This window comes from Maylandia zebra, unplaced genomic scaffold (assembly GCF_041146795.1).
Source record: "Maylandia zebra isolate NMK-2024a unplaced genomic scaffold, Mzebra_GT3a scaffold19, whole genome shotgun sequence".
Classification (NCBI taxonomy): domain Eukaryota; kingdom Metazoa; phylum Chordata; class Actinopteri; order Cichliformes; family Cichlidae; genus Maylandia; species Maylandia zebra.
The window spans coordinates 151,995-164,220 of record NW_027490049.1 but is presented as its reverse complement, the minus strand read 5'-3'; the positions used below and the strand labels follow the sequence as shown (position 1 = coordinate 164,220).

Below are 12,226 nucleotides of genomic sequence, written 5' to 3'. Positions count from 1 at the left end.
CCAGCACGGGGATATTGAGTTCTATAAGATAAAGCCATAAACATGTTTGTCTGAGTCTTCTATCAAAAGTTACAGCGATTTATATGAAGTTGTTCAAAAACGCTTTATTTTGTCAAGACAGTGGGTTTTAGAGTCTTCATCATTAAATCTCTGGTTGCTTCATTTTTCTATCCTATATCAGATATTTTAAAGGTTATCTTAGGTAAAGTTCCATTGTCATGGTGAGGCAAAGTGCTTTATGTGTGTGTGTGCCCGTGTCATGAACGGCTATAAAAGGCCTATAATTAAAGAACAAAGCGGGGTTTGAGTTCGAGTTGCGGCAGACTGTCACTACTTGTAAATGGAACGCAGCCTTCCTACGGCGGACAGCTAATAACAGGAATCGGACGCGGTCCAGCCAAGTCCACAGCAACCACCATAGCAACCGCCTAGCATGACCTTAAAAACATATTCTGTCTTCATAACTATCAAAATCGTGAAATGATTTGCAAAGTGTGAAAGTGTTACAGCTGCAGAGAGCTATGGCGGTATCTATGGAAGCTGTTTACATAGCTAATAATATACGATGTAACCATGGAGACAGTCAGTCACTTGAGCTAGCGGTGCATGTTTACTACAGTGAATAAGGTGATTGAGTGCACAGCGTCCACACTCTGCAGGGGGTAAAGACATTACTTCAATATTGTTTTATATTGATATATATTAGCCTTCTGTTGACCATCACCTCAGGTTCACCATTACAGTTTCAGATTACAGATGCACACTGTCTAAACACATTCAAAAACTCATGTCTCAGAAATAAGCACAGCTGTTCATGTTTGTCATTAGAGTTTTATTTGTAAGAAAATTATGAACTTCATATTGTGCATTAAATAAAAGAACATTTCACAACTCTGAGTCAACAGAAACAGGTAACAGAAATGTCTCTAATGTGTACAGTGTAGTGTAAGCATTAAAAGATCATAAAGGAAAAACTAACATTTATGTGAAACTAATTGTAATAAAAAATGAGCAGGTGCTTTATAGATTTAAAAGAAAGAATCTGAAAACAACACTTTTTTGGTCTAAGTGATCAAAGTAGAAAACAGAACTGATGTTCAAGAACAAACCGTAGCTGCACTAATATTACACATCTCGATCGTTGTACTGAACAGACATGTTGCTTTTAAAACCACATGCAGTGTGTGACCATGACTGTTCACTGAGACCATGAACGCCACTTCGCTGAAGCATTCTTCTTCTTCTTCTTGCCATTAAATTGGAAGCAGAAGCAGCACGAGCTGATTTGATCTACTGAAAGGAAAAAGCAGAACATCTGAGTTGAAACCAGTCAGCTGAAATCATTAAGACAGGAACAAATTCAATGCAGTGTCTCAAGTGGCTTAGCCTGTTACAACTGTTGATACAAGCTAAATACGGTTAACACACAGTGTCAGGGAGCTCCAGTGTGGGAACTAGTGGCTTTAGGTTTGTAGTCATTTAACTTTCATCCATTCATTCATTTAATTCAGGAGGAAGAAATGCCAGGTTGGTGCAGGCTGGTTACATGCATTTGGTCCCATGCTGTCTTTAATTAAATGACTTGGTTCATTTTATGGCTGGGCTGTATGTGGGGTTATATCATGTTATTTGGGCAGGAGTACCTGTCCCCTGTTAGACTTAGAAAGTTTCTCCATAAGTAGAGTTTCTAACTCTTCTAGCACATCTGTGGCTGACAGCTTTTTGGTGGCTCTTTTTACCCCACACTGGTTGTGAGTGTGTAAATAGCCCCACTAGTTATTTTGGGTTGCAGTTAACTAGGGAGGAAGGGGTGGGTATGCCATGATTAGGTGAATAACAATTATATGTGATACATAAATTTCACAATGCATGCATATATCTCTATCAATTAAACCTGGCCTGAGGGCTGCCATTTTTTACATTCAGTTATTTCTCTTAGAAATGTTGGAACTAAATAATGAATGTGTTACAGTTAAAGTGAAACACTGGTCAGTGTAAATGGCTCATTGGGACACAGAAACCTTTAAATTAAACCTGATATCTAGTGTCAAACAATATCAAAGCTGTAAAAGATGTTTACATTCAGAATTTATAAAACTATGATTGTAAATAAATTCAAACAAGTGAGCTTTTCTCTTTGTGCTGAATATCAACACTGTGGTTTCTTAGACTGTAAGCTGTACTTTAGTGCAACCAGTTGCAGAAGCTGCCACTCCAAATGTCTTTTGATAACAAGAAAAAAATACCTTTTCAGTACACGGCCTGAAGTTCTTCTCCGAAATCTTCTGCAATCGGCTTTGTCTGCTGGTTTGAAGACAATAAACCATAAAAAAGATGATTTAGTCACTTTGTCTGTGTCATGCAGCTCGAATGTGTCGTGTAACGATGTTGAATAGCCGTCGTTATCCCTCTGCTGCGTCAGTAGGATTGTACTGTACAGCATCTCATTGATATGTGAGGAATGCTAATGTAACACGATAACAGACTTACATCATTAAAATATAAAGTGCAGGAGATATTTAGATATTTTTTATATTTATATTACATTTTATAGCTGACGGATATTACTAAATAGATAGAATTTACTAAATAGCTGGATGAACATGAAAAATATGTCTATAATAACAAATGACCATGAGAGCCAGTAGAATTAATTCAGCTGGACACTCAAAAGACGTCCTTAAATGCTCTTTAAGTGGCAGAACAGATGAACAAACAGTTAATCGCTTACTTGAGATGAAATCTGCTCAGCTACTTTGAAAACAGCTTCTAACTGGTTCCTCCTTTAACAGGATGACTGCTCAGGGGTAAGGCCATCATGCAATCCAGCAACCTTTATGGTTCTGCTTTGATTCACCAGGAACTATTAGGGAAACCTTCCAGCGCCTCCTGTGAAAGACACAGGCATAAACACACAAACATTTATTAACATGTTCCACAGTGTTCCAGTTTGATTTTCTTATCCTGTGGACAACAACGTACATGGATGCAGGTTTATTGTTAACTTTTGTAAGGTTTATTTAATGAACATATCCAGCTGCAGCTCCACTGTGATCCTGAACTGGATAAGCACTTAAGAAAATGTGTCAATAAATGGACAAACATCAACTTACTATATTTATCCAAACAGACGGGACCAATAATGCTTCGCTGAGTTAGAGACTTTAACAGACTCTTCTATGTAAGAATGTCTCGTGCTGATATACCTGCAAACTTGACAACAAAGGTTTTTCAGACTACATGTAGCTGTCCTCTATGTCAGCTAACACATTTACATTTATGTCACACTTATTTCTGCTTTCCCATTTTATAATTATTACTTACATTTTGATTAGATACCTTGAGTTTGTAAATGATCAGATTACATAATTGGAATACAATTCAGGGTTGCGGGAGGATGAAGCCTATCCCAGCTGATACAGGACAAAGACAGGCTGCCAGTTTATTGCAGGGCTAATACAACATGTGTAACAGAAAATCCACTTAAATGTTTGATATTTCTTATAGTAATCATAATTATGACTATTATTTAAAGGTTTCTTCATAAATACATTTTGATTTTTTATAACCCCTAAAATATAAACCTGAGCTGTTTCAGATTCTGACCTCTGACCTCAGTGACCTGGCTGTGTCCTCACTGCAGCTCCCTCTTGGAAGTACGTCTGCTTCTTGTCTTCCCCCAGTGTTGACCGCCTGATATCAAGATATCACGTACTGTAACTGAGGAACAAAAAAGGACAAACACTTGCCTTCATTTAAAAGTACATTCATACAGAGATAATCTATGGAAACACACTAGTTCACAGTTTGGGAGGAACCAGTTCCTGTGAAACATTTCTGTATATGAACATCATGTGGAGAATGAATGAAATGAGTTCTTCAGGTGACTCAGCAGTCCCACACTGACAAATGAAATCTAGTTAAACTATTAAGCATATTTGCTCTTCTGAAATCTGTGTTAAACAACAACAAACATAAATTAGTAACAAAAACTACAGCTGAGTATAGGCTTTACAAACCACCAGCAGCCATAATGCTAAATTTTAATCTTCAAATGTTTCTGAGCTGTCTTCAACCTGCTTTTAGCACATTAAAGTCTCAATAAATAAAGTCAATGCAGACTCAATCCTAAATGTTCAGCACACAGAGACACAGAGGTACTGTTTAAAGTTTAGTGTTAACTTGAGTCACTGATCATTCACAGTATTACAGAGTCTGGCAGTCTTTGCATGATGTCCACGTCACTGTAAGTTTCTAGCTGACTCTCAGGTGTGCCAGCAGGAAAGAGTAATAATAACCTGCATCCTGAGGTTTGTCATGCAGGATTAAAGGAGCCAAGCTTTGTTCACACAGCTAGGATTGTATTTTACACTGACCCTGGGTCAGTATCAACTTCAAGAAGACAGCTGTAACTGTTGATAGAAGAATCACACACACATATTTATGGCTTTGCCTTATAGAATTCAGCATCTCAGTGCTCAGGAAATAGGTTTTGCAGCTGTTTGAGCTAAGATTTTCAAGTTATTCACAAATTAAAACCTATACTTTGTGTCGGGCAAGAACTAAATTCAAATGCATGTAACAGTGAGAAACGCGTTTCTCATCAACTTCATAGAGCTTGCTGTAACTTTTGATAGAAGACTCAGACAAACATATTCATGGCTTTATCTTATAGACTTCAATATCCCCCCAATGTGTGTGTGAGTCTTCTCTCAAAATTTACAGCTGTCTTTATGAAGTTTATGGAAAAACGCTTTATTTCACCACGTTAGTGCGTTTCTCGCTATTACATGCATTTGAATGGAGTTCTCGCCCGACACAAAGTATAGGTTTTCAATTTGTGAATAACTTGAAAATCTTAGCTCAAATGCTGAATTCTATAAGGCAAAGCCATAAATATGTGTGTGTGTGAGTCCTCTATCAAAAGTTACAGCTGTCTTCATGAAGTTGATACTGACCCAGGGTCAGTGTAAAATACAAGTTATTCACATAATGAAAACTTATACTTTGTTTCGTGCAAGAACTCCATTCAAATGCATGTAATAGTCAGAAACGCACTGTCTCGGCGAAATGAAGCCTTTTTGTACAACTTCATGAAGTTAGCTGTAACTTTTGATAAAAGGCTCAAAGCAGAGGGATAACGACGGCTATTCAACATCGTTACACGACACATTCGAGCTGCATGACGCAGACAAAGTGACTAAATCATCTTTTTTGTGGTTTATTGTCTTCAAACCAGCAGACAAAGCCGATTGCAGAAGATTTCGGAGAAGAACTTCAGGCCGTGTACTGAAAAGGTATTTTTTTCTTGTTATCAAAAGACATTTGGAGTGGCAGCTTCTGCAACTGGTTGCACTAAAGTACAGCTTACAGTCTAAGAAACCACAGTGTTGATATTCAGCACAAAGAGAAAAGCTCACTTGTTTGAATTTATTTACAATCATAGTTTTATAAATTCTGAATGTAAACATCTTTTACAGCTTTGATATTGTTTGACACTAGATATCAGGTTTAATTTAAAGGTTTCTGTGTCCCAATGAGCCATTTACACTGACCAGTGTTTCACTTTAACTGTAACACATTCATTATTTAGTTCCAACATTTCTAAGAGAAATAACTGAATGTAAAAAATGGCAGCCCTCAGGCCAGGTTTAATTGATAGAGATATATGCATGCATTGTGAAATTTATGTATCACATATAATTGTTATTCACCTAATCATGGCATACCCACCCCTTCCTCCCTAGTTAACTGCAACCCAAAATAACTAGTGGGGCTATTTACACACTCACAACCAGTGTGGGGTAAAAAGAGCCACCAAAAAGCTGTCAGCCACAGATGTGCTAGAAGAGTTAGAAACTCTACTTATGGAGAAACTTTCTAAGTCTAACAGGGGACAGGTACTCCTGCCCAAATAACATGATATAACCCCACATACAGCCCAGCCATAAAATGAACCAAGTCATTTAATTAAAGACAGCATGGGACCAAATGCATGTAACCAGCCTGCACCAACCTGGCATTTCTTCCTCCTGAATTAAATGAATGAATGGATGAAAGTTAAATGACTACAAACCTAAAGCCACTAGTTCCCACACTGGAGCTCCCTGACACTGTGTGTTAACCGTATTTAGCTTGTATCAACAGTTGTAACAGGCTAAGCCACTTGAGACACTGCATTGAATTTGTTCCTGTCTTAATGATTTCAGCTGACTGGTTTCAACTCAGATGTTCTGCTTTTTCCTTTCAGTAGATCAAATCAGCTCGTGCTGCTTCTGCTTCCAATTTAATGGCAAGAAGAAGAAGAAGAATGCTTCAGCGAAGTGGCGTTCATGGTCTCAGTGAACAGTCATGGTCACACACTGCATGTGGTTTTAAAAGCAACATGTCTGTTCAGTACAACGATCGAGATGTGTAATATTAGTGCAGCTACGGTTTGTTCTTGAACATCAGTTCTGTTTTCTACTTTGATCACTTAGACCAAAAAAGTGTTGTTTTCAGATTCTTTCTTTTAAATCTATAAAGCACCTGCTCATTTTTTATTACAATTAGTTTCACATAAATGTTAGTTTTTCCTTTATGATCTTTTAATGCTTACACTACACTGTACACATTAGAGACATTTCTGTTACCTGTTTCTGTTGACTCAGAGTTGTGAAATGTTCTTTTATTTAATGCACAATATGAAGTTCATAATTTTCTTACAAATAAAACTCTAATGACAAACATGAACAGCTGTGCTTATTTCTGAGACATGAGTTTTTGAATGTGTTTAGACAGTGTGCATCTGTAATCTGAAACTGTAATGGTGAACCTGAGGTGATGGTCAACAGAAGGCTAATATATATCAATATAAAACAATATTGAAGTAATGTCTTTACCCCCTGCAGAGTGTGGACGCTGTGCACTCAATCACCTTATTCACTGTAGTAAACATGCACCGCTAGCTCAAGTGACTGACTGTCTCCATGGTTACATCGTATATTATTAGCTATGTAAACAGCTTCCATAGATACCGCCATAGCTCTCTGCAGCTGTAACACTTTCACACTTTGCAAATCATTTCACGATTTTGATAGTTATGAAGACAGAATATGTTTTTAAGGTCATGCTAGGCGGTTGCTATGGTGGTTGCTGTGGACTTGGCTGGACCGCGTCCGATTCCTGTTATTAGCTGTCCGCCGTAGGAAGGCTGCGTTCCATTTACAAGTAGTGACAGTCTGCCGCAACTCGAACTCAAACCCCGCTTTGTTCTTTAATTATAGGCCTTTTATAGCCGTTCATGACACGGGCACACACACACATAAAGCACTTTGCCTCACCATGACAATGGAACTTTACCTAAGATAACCTTTAAAATATCTGATATAGGATAGAAAAATTGAAGCAACCAGAGATTTAATGATGAAGACTCTGGGTTCTGTAGTGACCTGAATGACTCTTTGCATACAATTTATTGAAGAGGACTTTAGAATGCACTTTACATTTAGACTGTTGCTGTTTAATTTTTTACATTGTTGCGGTGTTATGTCATGAATAAAGTTCACCTGCTGGGGGTTTGATGGATCAGATCATCATAATCAATGGGTCCTGAGGTTGGCGGGACTGTCTCTGGTGATGTCACCATGAAGGAACAGCATCTGGCACGTGTTGCTGAAACATCCCAGTACACTGGTGTAGTTTCCTCTCCAGCTGTTTGACATTTGACACTTCAACATTAAGGAGAAGAAGAAGAAACAGTGTTAGGTCAGGTGACCACATGGTTTCTAAAGTAACTGACAGGAAGTAACCAGGCCGTTAGAAATGGATGGCATGTGTTTAGAGTTACTGGAGTTGGGTAACTCTACTTACCAAAAGCAGAAGCACACAGATGAAGGATCAGATGCTGAATGTTGCAGGAACATGCTCGTGCGGTGGTCATTCAGTGCTGCTCCGGCAGGTTAGACAGTCCAAGACTGATATACTGCCCATCTGAGAGTTTGAAAACACACATGCAAAGATTTATTTTGTATTACAGTCAAAGTTGGATGTTCATTTTTGTCCTTTAAAAATGTTTGTGTATTTGAAAGCGCTAACATTTAAGGATGACTTGGATCGTCTCCTTTAAAGGGGAGACAAGTGTATCCACTGATCCACGTCACTTTACCTGGATGATGACTCCTCTCCCCCTCACTCAGAAACGCTCCTAATATAACCAAGCAAATAAATAATATTGAAGATTTACTTACATCATTACAAAAACAGGAAAAACATCTCCCTTTGATTCTATTTCTCCATTCCTGCTGAACATCAGGCAACAAATATCTCAATAAATCACAGTAAAATGTAAAGCACATGTTTTCTCTGCTTTGTCTAACCTCTGCAGAGCCTCTGTCAAGAAAAACATATCTGTAAGCATAAAACAAATATACATTTCATAACACGTCACTGGACAAACCTCGGTCAGTTGATTTCCTCTGTGCAGTGTAGACGAACATCAGTCAGCAAGTCAAGGTGGTGAGATGGACTGGTGTCCTTTGTGACTCTGCTGGTTCTTCTGAGGAAATACCACCGTCTCTCCACACCGTCACCATCTGTGAGCACAAACTGCTGCTCTGCTCTGCCAGCATGTAGGAAATCACATATCACACACACAGGGGTGAAGAAACATTAGAACTCAACTTTGGATACTTTAGATCTAAACAGATCAAAGTAGCTCTTAGCTTCAACAATCAGTGAACAGACAAACAATGATACCATACTGATTCTGTATGAATACAATATGGTATTTTCAATACAGGTGTCAAATTAATTTACTAAAACTAATACAGATATATGTATTTTTTTTTTATAAATTCGTTTGCTAAATTATAAGAATATATATTTTTTCATTTAACAATTGCAACTGAAAGAAATTAAATATTGAACAAAAATATATTGTCACATTCTGAGCATGCTCAGCATGCTGACAGACTTGAAGTTGCTACAGATTTTAAGAAGTGATAATTATAGGGAAAAAACTTCTCTTTTTCATCCGTTTAATCAAACATTTGATGCCTTAGATGTCTCAGTCCTATAGCATTCTGCAACTACAACTAAGCTGAAGCTTGGATTTGGCTGCAGGTGCCCTGTACATCCTTCTCAACATGTGGGTACCATTTAATCACACTTCTTCCTGAGCTTTGCTTCGTCACAAGACCAAAGGTGGCATCCCGTGTCACGGTCATATCATCATCCAGAAGAAACATTTGAAGAAACATCATGGAGAAGAAACATTTACGCGCCTCCCGGTTTTGTTTTCTGATCCTGCAAAAAGACTGAGGACAACAAAGCCCAGAGAACACGAGATACACAACATCCAACATTCAGACTCAACAGCCTCCATAAATGAAGAGCACCAGGTTGGTTCAGTTATAGTAGATGTCATGGAATTTTTTAAATAAAGTCTGCAACACAGAAAGAGCTGTGATCATGCTATTTATTACTGTGCACAGGAGAGCAAACACACATCAAACATCACAGTTCAGTCATGTCAGCTCTGCCACTTCACGTGTCTCGCTATGAAACCTAACGGATCAATGGTTATGCTGTTTTGTGCCCTTGACGTTATCAGCACCTGTAAAGGGAGTTGTTTTCTCAAACTGCTGAAGTAAGTTCATCTAGTTTTAGAAACCTTCATTGAACAGTCTATAACAGTGTCACAACTAAGCATATGCATAAGCACTTAAATGCTTTAAATGAGAATAACATAAAATTTCTATTACAGGAGCTAGAGCCTGTCCCAGTAGTCATAGGTAGAGCACACCTGGACAGGTCACCAGTCTGTCAGAGGACTAACACAGATGCAGCCTGACTCAATCCTAAATGTTCAGCACACAGAGACACAGAGGTACCGTTTAAAGTTTAGTGTTAACTTGAGTCACTGATCATTTGCAGTATTACAGAGTCTGGCAGTCTTTGCATGATGTCCACGTCACTGTAAGTTTCTAGCTGACTCTCAGGTGTGACAGGTGTGCCAGCAGGAAAGAGTAATAATAGCCTGCATCCTGAGGTTTTTCATGCAGGATTAAAGGAGCCAGGCTTTGTTCACACAGCTAGGATTGTATTTTACACTGACCCTGGGTCAGTATAAGTATCATACAGTTTAAACGAAGCACTGAAACTTGCACATATTTATTACAGATGCACTGAAGCTAATCGAGATATTTGCTGTCAGTCTGTGGCTGCGATTAAACACTTTACTGGAAACTTTATTAACTAGTAACTTCGTCAGTCATGACAGAAGCTAATATTTCTGTGCTAACATCGTTTAAACAGTAACAGTTTTACTCCAATATAAGCTAACGTTTACACCGTAACTTTAAGCTAGCACCATAAAGACGGTAAAACACGTAATAACATCTACAAATGCATCTTAAAGCTGTTATATTAGCACTCGGTGTATTACTAACATAACCACATTAACATTATTGACACTCGCTGGTCTGACTTTTAATAGTCATTCTATAAATGCTGTCCGTTTAAACGGTCTTACCTGTACACACTCCTGTATCCACCGGATTGCAGCCAGAGTGGATTCTGGAGTCTTCCCACGCTCCTGTTAGTGATCCTCCATCTGGATGGATGATAACAACCTTCTGAACAATCTAGCAGGAGATGGTCCATATCTAGGGGATATGGACTGACAACAGCCGAAGCGGGTGAATAAAGTCACCCAGTCGCTAGCTGTGCGATTACCCAGCATACACCAGCACAATATTAGGCACAGCACCACCATAGACATTTTCAGTGGTTTTGAATGCAGGACATGGTTATCTTACCTTGTAAAATGCATGACAATAAAACAGCTAACCACCATAAAATGGTATTGTGTATGTATGTATGTGCATGTGTGTGTGTGTGTGTGTGTGAGAGAGAGAGAGAGAGGAAGGGGGGGGGGGGGGGGGGGGGGGGGGGGAGAGAGATCAAAGGCGTGCGCTTATGTTTTTTCTTGATCAAGAGTGTGCCTCCTCTCTCTTATTGGATGTATGGTATAGCATGTTTATTCAGGTGCACCTTTGAAGTCTATGAGAATACTTTGCAGCCTGGTCTGAGTGGTCATTTCTGCACAGACACAATGAAGCGTGCACTCAGTTTAGAGGAGGCTGTTGCTGCAGTTTTGCACTCTCCACAAGCAGTGGAGATACTTCTGACAGCGAAGAAGAATTTTTGCCAGGCACCGAGGAGCTTTGCAGCTCATGTGCGGAGGAGGAGAAGGAGAAGGAGGAAGAAGAGCAGGAGGAAGAGACAAGACTGGAGGATGGCCAGTGGAGATCTAAAAATGGAGAAATCATGTGGCAACCCACACACGAAGAGGTCCTGCCATTTTTTCCTCCCCCCATTTTAACCCCAGGACCAACCCATTATGCAATTCGTATAGGATCAGCAGCCCTGTGAGCACTTTCCATCTTTTTTTTGCAGAGGACATTATGCAGCTAATCCTGCATTTCACCAACCTGCAGGGGCAACAGGTCAGTAAAAGACTGGAAGGACATAGATGAGGAGTTGCAGGCTTACATGGGGCTTGTGATGCTGGCTGGCCTGTACAGGTCTCAACATGAAACGACAACAAGCCTGTGAAATGGGGAGACAGGGCTCTTCTGTTTCATGCTACCATGTCAAAAAAAAATGATTTGAGCAAATTAATCGGGCAGTAAGATTCGATGATCGTCTCTCCCGTCCAGGTCGCTATGGGGGGGGGGGGCAAGGCTGTGGTTTCCTACATCCCCAAGCAAAGAAAAAAGGTTGTCTTATTGAGCACCAGGCACCGTGAGCTACAAGTCCAGGACTCTGGGAAGAGAAAGCCCCACATCATCCTGGATTATAACAAATGCAAAGGGACTGTGGATCATTTGGACCAGGTAAGCACAATTATAAGTAATTTATTTGCCAAATTGTTTACTATTATAATCACATTATCTGACTTTATTAGTTATAACAATGAGAAACCATTGTTATAACTAATAAAGTCAGATAATGTGATTATAATAGTTTTGATATGAGATGATAGTTTTAGACTATGATAGTTTTGATAGTTACAGTAAGGAGGGGGGGGGGGGGGGGGGGGGGGGGTCCAGTTTGACGCCCACAGGCAGGAAGAATCTCTTGCTTATGGCTGTATAAATCTGTTCATGTCACCTGATCATTTCTTTTTGTTTTGCAGGTTTGTGGCAACTACTCCTGCCATAGAAGGACACGTAGGTGGCCC

General features: G+C 39.3%; 1 long non-coding RNA gene across 7 annotated transcripts; it reads right to left on the bottom strand.

Annotated features, from left to right (window-relative positions):
- Positions 1-798: 798 nt before the first annotated feature.
- Positions 799-10,900, bottom strand: LOC106676029 (uncharacterized). 7 transcript variants are annotated; one of them, XR_013096514.1, is made up of 9 exons: positions 10,800-10,900; positions 8,438-10,594; positions 8,147-8,185; positions 7,852-7,971; positions 7,548-7,709; positions 3,607-3,720; positions 2,732-2,889; positions 2,247-2,304; positions 799-1,293 (listed from the first exon to the last, which is right to left on the bottom strand). It is a non-coding gene; the product is annotated as an uncharacterized LOC106676029 (long non-coding RNA). The 7 variants fall into 7 exon arrangements; XR_013096518.1 differs by lacking the exon at positions 10,800-10,900 and having other exon boundaries at positions 8,438-8,594; positions 9,136-10,752; XR_013096517.1 differs by lacking the exon at positions 10,800-10,900 and having other exon boundaries at positions 8,438-8,599; positions 9,136-10,750.
- Positions 10,901-12,226: the final 1,326 nt, after the last annotated feature.